Genomic DNA, 19320 nt, shown 5'->3' on the forward strand with positions numbered 1-19320 from the left:
TAAAAATATATATATAAATGATGAAACATACCGAATTTAAAACCATATATAAAATATTTAAGGTTTAAAATAGCTTAAAACAAATTCATAAAATTAAGCGGTCACTTCGGACTACTTAAAATTCATTCCCGAAAAGAAGTTCGAGTGAATTTTTATACCGAACCCAAGAAAAGAAATACAACTTTCGGCCCGAATTGGGAACCCGACGTTTATAACAAATTTAATAAGACCGCTCTTAAGAAGGATTTCTTTAAATATTTCAGTCAAATATGCAAATGTCTAAGAGGAAGTTATAATCTTTTCTTGAATAATGAAATTTTAATTAAATCTACGTTCAATAGGGTGGGGAAAAATTCGTTCGAAGCCCAATATAATGCTTAGTTTGCGAATTTTAGTGCGGAACTAAGCTTATTCCTAGGATATTTGAGTTGGCATTTTTAATTTAATTATTTTTACATAGCGAGGTAATAAAAATTAATCATAATTATTTTCCAAAGAATTTATTTAAAATATTAAATAGATTTATATTAAATTAACTTACCTAAATTAATTTTGTTGAAGAGTTGGTTTGTTTTTATCATTTTACATAATATTAATGATTCATATATTACTAGCATTTATTTGTGTGTAATAGATTTCGCGTTTAAAGTATGACATTTAAAGATAAGACACACCTAATTATCAACTGCGACTTAAAATTAAACTACAAGTTATACAATATACAAGTTTAATGCTCTCTAAACGTAATATTAGCATGTAAAGATGCATGTAAGCTTAGATAAATAAATATTGTCACTACAGTTTACTGAGAGCGTAGATTATGGTTATATAGCTGTAGTTATATGGCTGTATAGCTGTCCCACTGCTGGGCGTGGGCTTCCTCTACTATTAAGAGGGATTAATTAGGCTTTAGTCTACCACGCTGGCCTAGTACGAATGAGCAGTCTTCACATACCCTCAATATTTTTATAGAGGACTTTTTAAGCATGCAGGTTTACTTACGACGATTCACGCGGGCGAAACCAAGCCAACAATAACTAACAAAAAGCGCATTAAAATCGTTCAATTCCTTTGGGAGCTACGATGCCACAGACAAACACATATCATTATCATCATCATCAGCTCTGTGTTATATACTGTTCCACTGCTGGGCACGGGCCTCCATTACTTATTAGAGGCACTAGGCCTTAGTCCATCACACTGGCCTAGTGCGGATTGGTAGACTTCACACACCCTCAAAATTCCTATATATAAACTATAAACTCAGTGGTGGTGCCTTTGGGTTTTGAACCTGCCGACATTCGTCTCTGCAGTCCGTTCCACACCCAACTAGGCTATCGCCGCTTACTAGGCACCACATACACAGCTTAAATATGTAATAACTCTCTTTTTCCGCCGGAGGTTAAAAATGCTATCAATCAATTCACATCGCCTCTATCCTTGTAGCTTCCATTTAAGCAGACACCACGCACCTTATCTTAATGTTACAGCAATTTATCCTTACATTCTTCTAGAATATTCCGCAGGATATCAATCATAACAGTATTGGGGTAAGTATTATAATTGAAGGGAAAATCTCTGACGGATAGGCAGTTTTGCGAGTTTTTAAGAAACTTGTCATCGTGATGGAGTGATTGATGCATTGTTTGCTATATAAAGTGAAAAGTTAGCTTTTTAGGTTCTGTATGTTTAAGAAAAGTATTTTTATGATTGTTTCATGATTCTCTGCAATGAGGTAAAGTAATATTATTTATCGTTTCATGGAGCGATAAAATAAAATTATTATAATAAATAAAATATTATAAACATTGATTGTATTGGGATTTATAAAATTGACGTAAGACAGAAATGAAAAAAATAATACGTTAAATAAAAACTATATTGTAAGTGTAAGACAAAAACGTTCTAAATCACAAAAAAGTCTTAATATTATGTGCGAACTTTTTATTTATTACAATCATTTACTTTGACTGAACTAATCTCGAGTCAGATATTTCAAGTCGCCTATAGACGTTGACTGAAGATCTTACTTTATAATAATACGCGAACTACTATATAATATACAGTATTTGTTATTTTATCACACACATATCACGCATTTATCCCCGAAGGTACGCGGACGCGCAACGAGGGACCCACTTTTCGCCAAGTATGTTTCGTCCCATGATGTGATAGAGGGCGAGCCTATCACCATATCGAGCACAAATTCCGGACTCCGGACTGAAATACCCAAATATCACTTTGCCCGACCCGTGATTCAAACCCAGGACCTCAGAGCGCTGTCGTACCGCGTATACAGTACAACTACGCCACCAAGGCAGGTATTTTATAGCTTAAAAAATTGTAATACAACGTGGAGCATCATTACATTATATTAAACAAAGATCCCGCCGCGTTTGTCTGTCTCAATGCGATAAACTCAAAAACTACCCAACGGATTTCGATGAAATTTGGTATGGAGATAGTTTGAGACCTTTGGAAGAACAAGGGCTTTATATTCCGGTAAAATATATAAAAAGAAAAATTCTTTACCCCGGGAGAAGCCGCGAGCAAACATTAGATCTGTATGATACAAGGTTCAAACGAACAAATTAGTCTTTAGGGGATAAGTTATCACCACATGTGATCCAAAATGCTAGATGAATTGTTCAAAAGTTATAAGGTCTTTAAAGATTCTTTACTTGAAGCTCCAAAAATGGTAACGAATATAATAAGCGCTGATTTTTTATCCATTAGTTACAATACTTAAAATGTTTTTATAAAATAAACTTTTAGTGAAATAATTACTTTTCTATTTAACTTTATAATTTTATTCACTAACTAACTTCTGCTCGCAGCTCCGCGCGCGTGAAGGCGTTCCGGGATAAAAGTTTCGCTATATATTTTTTCGGGATAGAAAATAGCCTATAACTTTCCCAGGGTCTTAAACTAACTCCATATAAAATTTCATAAAAAATCCGTTCAGTAGATTTTGAGAAAATCGATAACATACATACAGACAAAAGGGGACTTTGTCTTATAATATGTACCGATATAACATTAATAAAATGTAAAACAATATTCCCAAACAAAAATCAAAATAAATCGACGCGTCATTATTCACACTGTTGCCACATTATCACTTTTGTATCTACGCGTGTCATTCTCTAATAACGTAACAAATCTTTAGCACGAAATGACCTAAAAACGTCAACGTCTTTTAAATTCATGATTTAGCACAATTTTTATTCCGTAAAAAACAGTGTCCATTAATATCCCGGTTGAGTCGAAAGATGAATGAGGTGGAGATAAAATAAAAAATATATTAGGCCCCATAAACTGACGGGGTTCGTGGACTATAAATGTTTTATCGACCGCGAATTCTGTTTTTGAATTTAAGTCGAAGTCGGGGAAATATGATGCCATCGCTTCGTGGCATATTTAAAATTTTTGTTTGGTAATATCTCAAGTCTTGAAATGATTGTTTTTAAGTGGTAACAACGTTTTGGCTGATGGCATTTTCTACTAACGTCCAGTTAAATATTTTTTTGTTATTTATACCAATAGAGTTTTGGATTATGTCATAATTAACAGCTTGCGTTGTATAATACGATCATTCTTACGCGACAATCCGTAACTATATTATACGAATATTGTTAAGGTTATAGCTTAAGGTCCATTTTTCATACATTTTGTTTCACCTTTAATCTGGGTAACTAAACAAGTGTTGACTAGACAAAATTTCGTCGTATTAAATTTTAAAGGCCGAAATATCCATGCATATTAATTATTTTTACGTTTTTCTTTCAACTGCGAGAACTAATCACTAACTAGACGTGAATTTAAATTCTTTACTTGTCAATACTTGTTTAGTTACCCAGATTAAAGGTGAAACATAATGTATGAAAAATGGACCTTAAGCTATAACCTTAACATTGGTTTTATTATATTTAAAGCTAGATAATGGATGCCTACCACTGCTTCGTTTCTTTTTGCCGTTAAAGAACAGTGAACAAGCATTGTCATGGTGTATTTTATCGGCATTGTGACGATTAGATTGTGAATAATTAGAGTATAAACTGTATTATGGGGCGTTTTGAACACAACAATCGTGATGAGAATCGTGAGGCTTTTATGTAGTCTATACTATTAATATAATGGAAGAGTATGAGTTTGTAGAGGCTAATCTCTAACTACTAAACCGATTTTGAAAATTCTTTACAAGCAACATTACTCCTGATATAGGCAAATTTTTATCCCGGGAAAATATTTATCCCGCATTTTTTTCACGTGAGCAAAACTGTCTGCCAAAGCTATACTTTATAATTTAAATTTCTGACTAGTTCAAGCACGTATCAGACCGGAGACCTTCTGTCGTTCACTTTTAAAAAATACATTCGAATCATTGTAACTGAAATAAAGTAAAATATATTTTACTCGAAACGTTCGCATGTCAATGTTACCCCGAAATACCCCAAGCGACTGTAAAGTAGAATAACTGGCGTAAGTACCTTCGTCACAGTATGACACATGCTTTTGTTCATGAATTTTTTGTTATTCGGTTATCTTTTCTATCGGTTAATCTATTTCTGACGCTTTTGAAATTGGACCTAGCTGTAATGGTTTGTTTTATGTAAAAAAGATCGTAATTTTATTTTTTTCACTACTTGACTAATTTTCGTATTAAATATTGCAATGATTGTATACTGACTTTTTTTCATTCTTGACCACTTTCCTTATTAAATATTCCAATGCTTTTATACTGTTCTGTAATAGTATTGAAGTATAAAGGATGTTATATCTAATTTTATTACTATGTATCATAAAATGTGGCGTCTGATTAGCAAACGCAGTGAATTACCCTGCAGTTTACAATTTCGTGGCCCTTATTATGTATATTTTCTTTACGTGTTTTCTGAGGCACGGTCATGAATCCGATCTACGAGTATGTAATTTTGGAAATAGAAAAACCCATTCACATTTATTTTGAGCCCGATCCAGGATTCAAATCCAGGACCTCAGCGCGGTAGTCATACTCGTACCGTGTAAAATTACCACTACGCCACCGAGGTAGTCACTCTGAGAGTAATCAATGTATGTATGTACATACACTTATTTCCCGGGCAAGATCCTCAACTGGTGGAACTGCAACCAATACCTATCTATTTTTTTTTTGTCAAAGCTGTCAAAGTGCCTTCGTTACGGCTGATTTCAGTAAAGAGAAGCCAAAAAAATCTGCCTTGTATTATAGACATTCGTAGATTTATTCGTAGTTAGTAATAATTTAAGGAAAAATACGTTTTTACGACTTCTATGAGCATTTATTAAAATAAACGAAATAGTTCATATTTGAAAGAATGTATTAAAGCAAACAAGAAAAAGACATGAGACAGAAAAAATCTTAAAAACTATTTCGTGGCGTATTTATTTTTAGATAACTACTTTAGACAATAAAACTACAAAGGCAATACTCGTTAGTTTTGCGCAGTACATAAACGCAAATAGATTTTTCGCTACAGCCGACGTACAAATGCATGTTTTAGTGCACGCATCGGCGGGTTAGTTCACTCGCCATTCATTCTAGTTTAAAATAAAGGATGACTATTTCAATCCATATGACGGTCGTATCATTCGGCTTCTAATATTATGTGGAATTTTGTACAAGGTCTGTGATTTTTTTGGGTTTTGAGACCTTTATGTATCGAGTGTAAGATATGGTAGGTTTTAAATAACCTGGTAAAGGAAATTGTTACTTAAGAATTAATTTGTATTAATCTTCATTAAACTATTATGAGAGAAATTATTAGGAATGAAAAAGCCTTTTTTTCTTGCTTTGAATGACGAGACGAGCTTGTCGTTCACCTAATGGTAAGCGATACGATTGCCCATAAACAATAGAAACACCATTCAACACCTTGAATTACATAGCATTGCTTGATATTCCACTGCCCTCGCCATCCTGAGACATGAGATGTTAAGTCTTATTAATATGTCCAGTGGTTGCCCTGGCTAAAACGTTTTTCAAATCGGAACACAATAGTAACTGCACACTGCTGCTTGTCTACAGAAATAGACATTGCGGTGGTACCTACCCAGGCGGACTACCACATATGAGACACCAGTAAAAGCCTTGGTCTTCATCAATGGGCCTCGTTCACAAAACAACCAAATCACATATAATTATTCTTTTATCCACATTTTATATGGTGGTGACTTACTTTCCATAAAAAAAGGCTTTTTAATTTTATCCTTGTCAATTCTCAAGTACTTCCACCGAAAAATCCCATACCTAACCTAAAATTCCACAAAACACTATCAACCCAAAAGTAATTCCTCATTTCATACTAACACCAAGTGAAATATTACTCAATAACGATATAATGACTGGAATGAGCAGGCGCAAGACGTATATTAAAATTAACGCGCGCAAGGGTTGAGGGTATGGCTCGGGATAAATGACTGTTCCCGTGTAATTACGTCTTGCTTTAATCTGCGTGTTATGCGTCACGGAGTTAAGATGCGCCGTGACGTTGGTAAATCAACCCTTTTAATGAATATCAGCCCTGTATTATATACTGTCCCACTGTCGGGCACGGGCCTACTCTACTACTGAGAGGGATTAGGCCTTAGTCCACCACGCTAACCTAGTGCGGATTGGTAGACTTCACACACCCTCGAAATTCCTATAAAGAACTTCTCGGGTATACAGGTTTCCTCACGATGTTTTCCTTCACCGTTAAAGCAAGCGATAATTTTCAAAGAACACACACATAATTTTTTAAAAAAATAAGAGGTGTGTGCCCTAGGGATTTGAACCTGCGGACATTTGTCTCGGCAGTCCGTTTCACAACCAACTAGACTATCGCTGCTTCTATTGCTTTGTGAGTAAGGTGTGAATTGTTTTAAAATTTATTTTAATAATAAATTGATTATTGGCTTGTAGAAGCTAATGTCTGGAACTACTGAATTTAAAAATTATTTCACTAATGAAAAGCTACATTACTCTTGGTGCTAAACTATCCTGGATATATATGAAAAAACTCAGTCACAGTTATTTTTGCCCCTACCCGGGATTCGAACAACAGGAACACAGCGTGGCAGTGATATCCGTACCGTGTACGCATTACACCAACAACACCGAAGCATTCGAACAGAGTCTTCTCTTCTATTCTCTTAGAGTCTGTTGTCAAGTTTCAAGTAAATTTTATTAGACAGTTATCGTATTATACACCTAATGCAGATAGTACTCATTTGATTATCATTTATTTGGGAGTATAAATTAGAATATGACTTTTGTATTTGGTCACCTTATATTTTTATATGACGAATAACATTTACTCAGCTGTGAAACCCTTAGCTTCACCAAATTAATTTATTTAACATTATTTTATGTAAAATTATTTATACACAATACCAAAAAATGTTCACGCTTATGAATTTCATGGAAATAGAACTGCGAAAGACATTTCATTGTTCTTTACAAAAAATGTCACAAACACGTTTAGGATTGCCCCATAAGGTAAGCGTTACCATAAAGAAAAAAACATGGCCGCGCGGTTATGATTACGACTTATAAAATAAAAGAGGACGTGACGCGACAGCAAAACATGGCTTTGGTTATAAAGAGGGGAAAAGTCATAGCTATACTCCATTCATTACGGTTAAATGTCGGTTATTTTGTTTATTTGTTGAGATTTATATTATATTTTAAAATAACCTTATGATTACAGTTAAAAACACCTTTTGTAGTTCATCATTTTGTATCCCGCTTTGCTATCGAGGGAAATGGAAAAACGATTGTAAAAAAATATTAAAAGAGTATTGTCCCCACGGTAGGCAGCGGCTTGTCCATGAGCAGCGGTGGCCGCTATCAGGCGAGCTGTTAGCTCGTCTGCCTATACTGGTATAATAAAAAATATATATATTTCCTACTCCTTCTGTTTGATTAATTTCGTTGCGGGTTAAGACTAATTAGTACTCAACGAAATTCACCGACCTTCACCACTCGGTATCACAAAGTGCGTGCCAATGTCGGTGCTGGCTTACATGGGTTGCAATGATGGGTGTCAGTGCGATCTATTCTCGTCTTTTCCATCACATCATAGGACGGAATACGAGTGACAAGACGTGGATACACTTACGCATCTAGCTTTAGGTATAAAATCGCGATATGTGTATATATACTGATAAAATTATCGTAGAAATACATATTTAGCACAATACCAAAGTTGTAAATCAAACTCGCGAACTGCACTGCTCAGTTTGTTCACTCAATACGTAACTGTTAATCTGAGTTTAAGCCTCACTAACTACTGTTTCGCCCGAGTATATGACTTAGGGTACAATGTTGCTGTTATGTTCATGTTCGTAGGTATTCAGTGCAAAGTTCCTGTAACTTCCGCGTACGGCATAAAGTTCTCTTTCGCGTCTGATGCATGGGTTTTGCAATTCGTATTCTGTATTTACGGAGATGAACTTTGGAATACCGTAATTCTAGTTATTAGGTGTTAATGTGATTTGTACCTTTAGTTACTAGTTTTTGCTCGCGGCTCCGCCCGCGTGAAAGGTTTTTCGAGATAAAAGTAATCTATACCATCATACATCATAGACTATTATAGTCTGGAGCTAGTACCTCCAAACTGTAGACTATATTTGAGCCAAAACTCATCAGGATCTGTTCAGCTGTTCTGGCGTGATTGACTGACAAACGTGAGACCTTTCATTTTTATTGAATTAGTATATGTAAACGGAAAAACATTTATAAAAAAGACGGGCAACAAGTATGAAAATAATCTGTAAATACTCTTAACACGATCTTTTTGAGCCACGGTATGGAATTAAATATATTCAAAGTAACATGAACCTTGTTTACTTTTTTATTAAACGTCCATTTTTAACAATCAGTCATAAAAATTTACATGTAACGAAACAGTGCCGAATACACTTTATGTAGAAGAATTGACTGTCTCGTTGGCGTAGCTGTAATGCGGTACGAGCACTACTATCGCGCTGTCTTGGGTTCGAATACCGGATCGGGCCAAAAATAAGGTAACTGGGAAAATTATTAAGTCGCAGTTCGGAGTCAACCGTCACCGTCAAGAAGTTGGCGGTAAGATACTTCCGTGTCTCGAAAAGCGCATAAAGCCGTTGGCCCTGCGCGTAATCATTCCCCAGTCATGGCGGATTGCCTTCTCACTGGACTATGAGAGAGAAGGAACAGAGAGTTCACCATATTTATTCACACACATTTGTGCACTATAATATTCCTTACGTATCTGGTTGATCTCCGTTGAGATTAGCCGCTTGGTATTCGATTAGGAGATAATGATAGATAGAAGAAACTTTAAGATTACGTATTTCAGATAAATATTTTTTCCTGACCTAAGAATCTAAACCAGCATCTCCTCTGCACGGATTACAGCCTCCATTTAAATAAACAATTCTTAAAGTTTATTTAACATGCTTACAAAATCACTTGTAATGGAAGCTGAATGTATATATTGAGACATGTTGATGATTTTAGGTTCTTTATATGACTGCACTTGTAATTCTGAATAATAAATACGGTATATGCCTTATACATACACTTGTTCCGATTAGTTTATACTCGCGATCGGATCGAAGATCAAGAATATATGAAATCGTCTGCAAGCAATCTAATAAGATAATCGGTGGTAGTGTGTGAGATTCCGCAAAATTTGCAGAATTCGAATTCCACCTTTATCCCCGAAGGATTAGTCAGTGGTGCAACATTCAGTTTTCGACATGTTCGTTCCGTCTCATGACGGGGACAAGCCTACCATATCGGGTACAACTCTGATAATATCATGAGTAATGCTTTACGAAGTTCAAAGCCTTTTGTTAAATATGAGGTTACACTAAAGATTAGGCACTAACAAACGGCAAATTATATTTATATCTTTAAAACATGTACTCGTGCGTGTGAAACAGCTGTATTCGCGGCTCTATTTGCTATTTTAAACCGAATCCCATAAATCTTGAAATATTTTGAATTGTTTCACACGATCACGTAAAATGTGGATTGAAATATTGAGTGGTCAGTGTATTATTTGTGTGGCAAAAAAGTGAGATTGATGCTTATTTTTCTTTAAATCATGGCGAATTTGACTATAAAATACCCAAGTCCTTCATAAAAAAAAATCTTTACTTTACTTTAAAATTTGTTACCACTATCAAGATCCATAACAGAAATTGATTTCAAATAATGGCCTAGAACATATTTACTAAGAAATGCTCCAAAATTAAAACCATTAAGAGACTATTTCTTGAGTACATTTAGAGACTGCTAAGTTTATTATCTTGGTATTAAACTGATAAAAGTCAATTTGCATATCCAAAATATAAACAATAGATTCACTTAAATATGGTAAAAAATTAAAGAAGCATTCAGGTGTGTTCATTTCACGGTCAACCGGTATACAGCCATTAGAATAATATATAATTAATATAATTGCTACATCATTATTATAATAAACGGTATGATACTAACGACCGTCGAGTTGCGTAACCACTCTTATTAATAGACACATTAATATTAAACTTACTTGGTATTGCTCGCGGTTTCGCCTGCGAGAAAAACCTCAATCGCTACGAAAGACCCTGAAGTACTACGTCAGCGCCATCTGTGTAGAAGAAGACCACATTTAAATTATTATTTCCTATGGAAGTAATTATCCGAGATTAAAAGTAGCCTATATGTTACTACAGAACATGATCTATCAGTGTGCCAAATTTTGTCCAAATCCATTCAGCTGTTTCTTCGTTTACTTCTAACAAACATCCAAACATTTTCACCAACTTTCACATTTATAATATTGTATGATATTGATTTCACAAATGTAGATAATATGGTTGGAATATAACAAACATTGTCTTTTAAAAGCTTGCTTAAATAAACCTCGTTATAACATTCTCAGAGGCTCTGATATTTCTAATTACCTGATAAAAAGCAGTTGAATAACATTGCTAACTAACTCTGAATTTACCTCTAGTTCCAGTTACATAGTTGTTTACGATTTCCTAAACTTGTTGAGCGTTAGGCTTTCGCTTTAAATGGAATAAGGTAGCGGCCTCTACATCGGGCAGCATGAATAAATAAAATTATATTCCAATTTGCATTAATGTGAGTTTTTTACTGTAACATTTGCATTGTTAGTTGTTTTCAAAGATATTAGGTCACAGTTGTGTGTAAATTTAATGTAAGTTTCTATTGTTGCTGCGCTTTAATATAAACCTTTCATTCGTTTAATGATGGATTGAGGTGTTGGTCATCCAAAAATAAAAATCTATAAACCGCGATAACATCCGAAAATAGGTTTTTGTCTAACTTTCGGGTAAACCTAAGAAATCATTATGAATGTTATTAGTACTTAGTAACTATAAATTAACAGATGAGTGGTTAGTTTCCTAAATATTTACCCGCCTAACACCAAAGGGATTAGGATTGGCTGAAAAACAGCTCTGGCTGGGTTTTATATTTTATAGATAGCAGTTAAGCTGAACCACTTTTATTTAGCTTCTTTTTCACACTTTGTCTTTTTATAAAATTTTGTAACAATTTTTTATGTTGGCTATAAACGTTATATATCATTATGATAGTGACCGTCAAGGCAATATCTATCTGACATGAACTGAGGGTACGCGAGTCATTCAATAATAAACCAGCTACGGAGCAATACAGTCGTTTCATTGTGCGCCGACACACTATCTGGCGACGAGGAATAACTACCCTCGTGTTTATGCAAAATGTCGAATTGGATCGAATATTTTAAGGAATTTGACAAGCTTGTGATTTTTTTTTACTAGTAGAAGACTCATTTGATTGATTAACTTACAAATTAAATATGTCTTTATTACCTTAGTATCAAAATTGTCTTTACATCATGACCCTTCTAAGAAATATACAATACTAATCCCTGTGCAAATATTAAAGAATACAAATTAGAAATGGCGCCGTACTGTGGGCTCTCTTTGACGAATTTTGCAAATGGACTAGTCACCATACTGATTGGACTCCCGAACGTGGTGTAAAAAATAAAACAAAACTACGCAATCACGTTGCACTTCCCGCTTTCCTTTTTATACTGGACACATTTGAATACATATAAATTCAGCCATATATTTAGTTATGTAGGTAATTATATCTATTCCACAGTCTCTGTATTAACTTGTCAATTATTTTCATGATCATTATCTTTTATAAGCCTGTATAAAATTTTCCAAGAAACATAACATATTAAATTGTGTAATATCAATTATACGTGTTGAATATTTTGACGTAAATAAGTAATGATTTTTGAAAGGTATTATGTTCATTCACGAACTCTTTACTCATTATTCTATTTATTTTTGTCTTCTATAAATTGATTTATGACATATAAAGTATTATATCGTAATTATGATTATAAATCGAAACGAGAAAAAATTCATAATAGCAAAATCAAATGGAATTACTATTGATTTTTGTTATTGTCCGCTATTAGTCCCTTCACCTTACACCGCCCCTACCCGGTATTATTCGCGTTCAGCTGTCAAACTACTGGCGATACGAATTCAGATACCAACTATAATCCGACAACCGCAACTAGATTATTCTATTACGAGCTTATAGTTGTGTGATGAGAAAATCGTGTTCGTATTTCTGTAAGGGAAACTAATTGTTTATATATAAATATAGTGATTATTATGTTGTTCAGTATAATAAGTCTTGTGAGAAGAAGTTTGGGTTACATTTCGATGGGTTTGTTACATCCCATGATTGATGACGGTGAATCTTGTATAAGTAGGATAAAATTCAAAGCCAGTGTATTTCTCTCGACCATGGATTCGAACTCGGATCCTCAAAGCTCACATTCATATAATAATAAACGTATATAGCCCACAGCCGCATAAAGCAGGTCTACTAGGGGCGAAGGGACTTCCGGGACGGAAGTCATGGGTTGGATCTCATTCCCAAGCCGGCATTATTCTCACGACCGTTAATGGTTACAAGGTCTGTTGTGGTTCGATACAATATTTGTATATATTCCTTTTACCGTCAGGTGGAAGCTTCCTTGCCGAGATAGGATAAAAAGGACGCCCTGAAATACTTTATTAAAATATCAGCCTTATTAATTTGATATCAAACCAATTTTCTTTTAGACAATTTATAATATTATACAGCGTCTAACCGAGACTGATTTTTAATCAAGTTTGAAAGTAATATATTCAAAAAAGTTTAGGTGAAAATATTTTTTGTAATACTAAGAAATAAGAGCAACCTTGTATGTTTTAACTTTCTACGTAATAAAATGGCGTGGGTAGAGATGTAACAGTCTTTCATTTCGCATTACCATGTAAATAGAAGGCAAGGATTTAAATGACTTAACGTGAATTGGGGAAGAAAAAAAACATCGGTGTACTCGACCCGGGATTGAATTCAAGACTTCAACACGACAGCAATACTGTGTATGCAATATTATAAATAATCATCATCAAAATAAACATCTACTGGAAAAATCCAAACACGAAAAAACTACACCAAACATTTCCGAATTCATATCTCGAATTTAGAAAACTTTCTCTCGGATTGAGAATTTTTAAACGCTAACCCTATTTCCGCTAACTCCGACAACCAGCTGTGGTGCCATGCAGAGTAAATTTACTTGAATTTCAACTCAAAGCTTACGTTTATCTCTTTCTTTTGTTCCGAGTTGGAAAGAGAGATCGTGAAATAATAGGTGTGCCCTACAAAATATACGGAGAAACAGTTTAAATTGAAAATGCTCGCTTTGTACGCGAAGTGGACATGATTGGTTTGTTACATAAATTGTTTTAGTTCCTCCATTTCTTTTTAATTAATGTTATGTCACATTATGTTGATTGTAATTAACTTTATTTGTTAGAAATTGAATTATGGTGGATTAGGAATGTCTATGTGATCATTGGATGTACTCATTAAATTTTTTTGGGGTGCCGAATAAGTGTTTCTAAAGAGACGCTGCGTTTAACTGAAAACTTACCTTTTGACATTAAAATAAATTTCAATTTACTGACTTTTTTAAATTTCTTTGAATGACGAAACGAGCTTGCCGTTCGCCTGATGGTAGGCAAGTCAGTAGAAACACCATCCAACATCTTGAATTACAAAGTATTTTTTGGCATTCCACTGCGGCATCAGATGTTAAGTCTCATTATGTCCAGTAGTTGCACTGACTACAATGTCCTTTAAACCGAATACAATAGTGACTACACACTGCTGCTTGACGACCGAAATAGACATTGCGGTGGTACCAACCCAGGCGGACTCACACATATGAGAGACCTAGCAATAAACATCATATGAATTTCTACAACTAGATACAATTACTTTAGAAACATGAAACAAATGGGAGAAGCCTTGACCTATACAAAATATACCAGAAAAAAAATGTTTTAAACACACATTTTTGAACAACGCAAGATTATTACGAGTTACAGAGATCGGCTACAGCGAATTCTAAAAAACAGGCTAGTACGAGACAAAGATTTAATGAGTACACAGACCCTTAGTTCTGAATACAACTTTTTCATTTGGTTGAAAAGTTTTTGTCTACTTGAGTTAGATACGTACAAATGGCAACAGACTTAAATGAAATTAGCGAATGAGAAAAATATAATTCCAACTCTGTTCTAATTGTTGTCAACGTCTTTATAAAAGTTTGATTTCGTTAGCGATGGAACATTAATGGGACATTTTTGTGACATATTTTTATTATTGTATCATACATAAACTTGAGTAACAATATTCAATGTTTTGATTACCTTGGTGTCGTAGTTCTACTGCATGCGGTACGGCAGCGCTCTGAAGCCGTGAGTCCGAATCCCGGGTCGGGCAAAGTGTTATTCGGGTTTTTCTGCTCAGCATCAGCCCAGAGTCTGGGATTTATGCCCGATATGGCGATAAGTTCACCCCCTATCACATCATGGGACGGAACACACTTGGCGAATAGTGGGTGCCCTGGTTGCGCCTCTGCATACCCCTTCGGGGATAAATGCGTGATGCGTGTTTATTATTTTGACATTGGAGCCTGATACAATTCTCAAGTCTTCCTCAATTTGGATTTGATATAGTAAAATAACCGCTAAGTCATGGGTCGTCATTTCATTTTTGTTTACTACATAAATACAATCTTGAGATGGGCTATGAATGGAACAAAAAATTCCTGTAAAATAAATTCACCCAAGTTTTAATTCAGCATTATTCAACATTAAATAGTTAAATGCGAACGTGCGCTTCGCATTAAAATGGCCTCTCATTTTTATAAAACACCCTAGGCGTGGATTAAAGAATTATGACAGAACCTCCTAAATTAAAATTCCGTTTACATATTTACCTGTCAGGAAATCTTTTACATTAAAAACCTTTATAATTATTCATCACCGCTCGACCCGTTAGAGTAAGCCGCGTCAGCTACTTATGAAACTTTCATCGCGTCACTAGCCAGCGAAAAATAAAATTAAAAAGTTGCCCCTTCCTTAAAAATTCTCATTCGCTTTGTCCGTCTGACCTATATACAGAGTTAGCTAATTAGACCGCCATGCGTGGAAACTCGTCGCAATGTTAACATATTGTTTCTTTAATGATATAGATTACATTTTCATTTATTATTATTGAGCTATTTTGGCTCGGCAAAGGGACTGCAGTCTTACTAATATAAATGCAAAAGTTTGTGAAGATGGATGTATGTTTGTTCCTCTTTTACGAAAAAACTACTGAACGGATTTGGATGACACTTTACAGTAATATTGGTTATACATCAGTATTACACATAGGCTACAATTTATAATGATTTTGTGTAATTTGCATAATATCACGATACATTTCAAATAAGTTGGAAAAAAAATAAACCCGGAAAAGTACTTTACGCGGGCGAGCAAAAGCAAGTCAATGATAAATGACGTGGCATGTTGTCCAATTAGAATATTTCCGAGATATGGTTATCGCTCTGGTCAACACTATTATGCCGCCTGTTTAAAAGCGGATGTATGTTGGATTGGTTGTCGTATGTGGAGCTGCAGGCCAGGATTATTAATTAGCGGAATCCTGACATGGCCCTGGCTGTTGCTGACTGAAGAGAAGGCGTGACGAACTAGCTTTTGATAGTAACCGTAAAACAAGGATTTTTCGTATGAACTACGATTTACTACGTTTTTTTTTTAAATATCGAATCCAAATTCCCGATGACAATTGTCTTGGAATGATGTTTTATTTATAACAAATCGCTGGCTCACTATTATATTGTTTTATGTCCTATGCACAAATTGAAATATATACGTCACACGATTCTATGTCTTTCAGTAAAGAAACCCAATAATCCCGTAAAGTAAATAAAAAGGGAACCAAGCATTATTGTTTTTTCTAATTATTCATCATCATAATCATCAGCCTGTTGCAGTCCATTGCTGGACATAGGCCTCTCCCAAGGTACGCCATAGAGTCCAGTGTGTTGCTTTATGTATCCAGTTGCTGCCGGTTCTCTTGTGCAAGTCGTCCCACCATCTGCCCAGAGAGCGTCCCAGAGTAGTTTGCGAAGTTTCAAATTTTTACCAACATTAAAATATTTAATCCCATATTCCCAAAATCGATAATAATTAATATATAACCTTGTAATACTGAGCCAGTAACTTGTCTGACGCTAAAACCAATTTATAATGAACCATGGTGCAATAATAATGCAGACAAACTGGCAACAAAGTAAAACAAACCTACAATTCAAATACATAAGACGTTACGATCCGAATACAATAAGCATTGGTCGTACCGAGCGGTATTTACAAACGGCCAATACTTTACTTGCCTTTTTACGGTGCAACCGAAGTTGGTAGTTTCGGTGAAGATAATGGTACTCCCAGGTTATAAATCTAATGTAATGGCTTAAAAATAAACAGTTGAGAGACACAGTGGCGTGTCTAGATTGTTTTTATGCTGCATTTCCTCTTTCATAATGCTATATCGTGTTTCATTTATGTTTTAGTATTGGGTTGTTCAGGGATTACTGAGAAATAATTGAGCTTGTTTTGTTTTTTTATGTGGTTCCATAACCTGCGCTGTAAAAACATATAAAATGAATCGTAAACATAGTGGAAAGCTATAGAAACGAATTAATAAACACCGTTTTATTCGTTAGTTTTTGTATTTTATCAGTATAAATAGGCTATTAAATTTAAACGCGGTTTTGATCTTGAAAACGTTTAAACCACTTTTCCTCCTTTCGTACTTAATAAAAATGTTTTTAGTAACAGATAAAGTTGCGCTTTCAAAAATAGAAGAACTCATTATGCTATGAGTCTCATCCGAACACCAAAGTTTTTCCTTTTGAAGCCGCAAGCTGCATAAGAAAGTTAGGAGACCAGCTGCAAGCCGGTTCTTGCCAAGTAATTATACGTTTCAACTTGAAATCCGGCTTCAAGAAAAATCTGACGTTAGCGAACGTTATTTTGGTTTGCTTCAAACGCGACTAGAAATCTTGAACGCTTTTTAAAATAGATTATGCAAGCAATATAATAATTTTGTGGCTTTTTCGCAATAAATTTGTTTAATTATTAATTCCGACGTTTCGAGGAGTGCAGTCTTTATGGTCACGGTGTCTTCGAAGCGTCGTGAGTAAAAATTAAAATCGTAGAATTGTTTTATTTAATATAAAATATTCGCATTAAAATATTAAATAATTACAGATTATGTGAGTTTATATTTATATTTTTCAAGCATCGGATAAAATTATTCAAATGTAAAATACATGTACCAACGTTATAGCAATTGCAGGTATATGGACACATCAGGTTAATTTTGTGACATCTCTTCAGCCCATTACAATTCCTTTATGTACATTTAATTTAGCCTTTCTGATGAATAAAAATCGCTCCTAAGAAAAATAATAAAATTGCTAAATACATTATTAATAAAATGACATATTTATGTTATTTATATACTGATTTTATAAAAAATATGAGATCTTAAAATATTGTGATACAAAAATATGACGTCCTTAGATTTTATATAAAATCTTTTCAACGAATGATGTTAAACATACTCTTCTCATCCCATTACACGTAATATAGAAAGGTACAATTTATTGCAAGTATTATGAAAACGTTTCTTCCATTTAGTGCCGGTTGGTAAACGTTTCCCCTGGGCAGTGGGGACAGGCGGAAATCGCCGATCAGTTACGGAGATACCCGAAACACTAATGGTCCATAATCGAATATCTTTCTGACGTAATGGAAATGTGCAATTCGTTTGCGGGAACAGATTTAGATGAAGATTGGAGTAATTAATATAGCAAAATTATAGAGATCCTTTATTTTATAGGACTTCTGGTCAGAAAGTCGAGTGATTGTCTTTTTATTTGCAGACAGAATATTTTATTTCCTTACAAAAACAAAATTATTTTTGGGTCCTCATGCTAACACAAATTTCTAGTATTTTTTTTTTTCATTAATAATGCCTGTCTATATAAGGTATCGCTCCTGGGTTTTCCCGTTTGAAAATTCAGTTTATTTCTCTGCTGGTGATAGGATATATTTTATATCCGTCCGGATAACGACCACCGTACACAAGGTGTTAAAACCCACCGTAGTGGTTCACGTAAGTCTGTCGCGTTCCGGGATCGGCCTGAGCATATCCTGTTCCAACAGGCCACCATAATTGTGTCGATTACTGAGGGGTAATCATCTCTCTTTTGCCGTGTACATACAAAAAAATCTAGAATATAGTTTATGCTAAATTGCGTCTGCATCAAAATCATCTTCAAAATTCACATATCCAGTAAGATGTACTGGCTTCCATGTGTTGGAAGCGAAATCAATTTGCATGCCATAACTTGGAAAGCGACCATTACTCACGTTTTTCACTTCATATGGAAGTCCGCGCTGGAGATGAACGCTCGTTTGCCTTCTTTTCACGCTACGCTCCATAGTTGTTGGTAAGAAAGTTGGGTCATACGTCATTGATATCAATGTGTGGTGTGACATCGGCAGACTTCGGTTTAACTGAAGTTTTATACTGAATCTTCTATATGTTTTTATATTGGTATGATAATGCTATGTTGGTGAGTAAAGTTTTAACTAAGACGTAGTTTTGTCTTCGGTTGCCAAATGATAAAAAGGATTTCCAGGTGATGAAAAAGGGATCTTGTCCTGACAAGGCACTACGATATGATTTTCTTTATATTTCGTTGGTTGCTGTATTACAAGTACTAACGATATGACTATCACAGGGGTGGAACCCCGGACAAAAGCTAGATGTCTATATTTTATTGTTAGTTACTTACTAGTATTATCCCTCATGACGATATTCTGTGT

This window comes from Manduca sexta, chromosome 15 (assembly GCF_014839805.1).
Source record: "Manduca sexta isolate Smith_Timp_Sample1 chromosome 15, JHU_Msex_v1.0, whole genome shotgun sequence".
In the NCBI taxonomy this organism is placed as follows: domain Eukaryota; kingdom Metazoa; phylum Arthropoda; class Insecta; order Lepidoptera; family Sphingidae; genus Manduca; species Manduca sexta.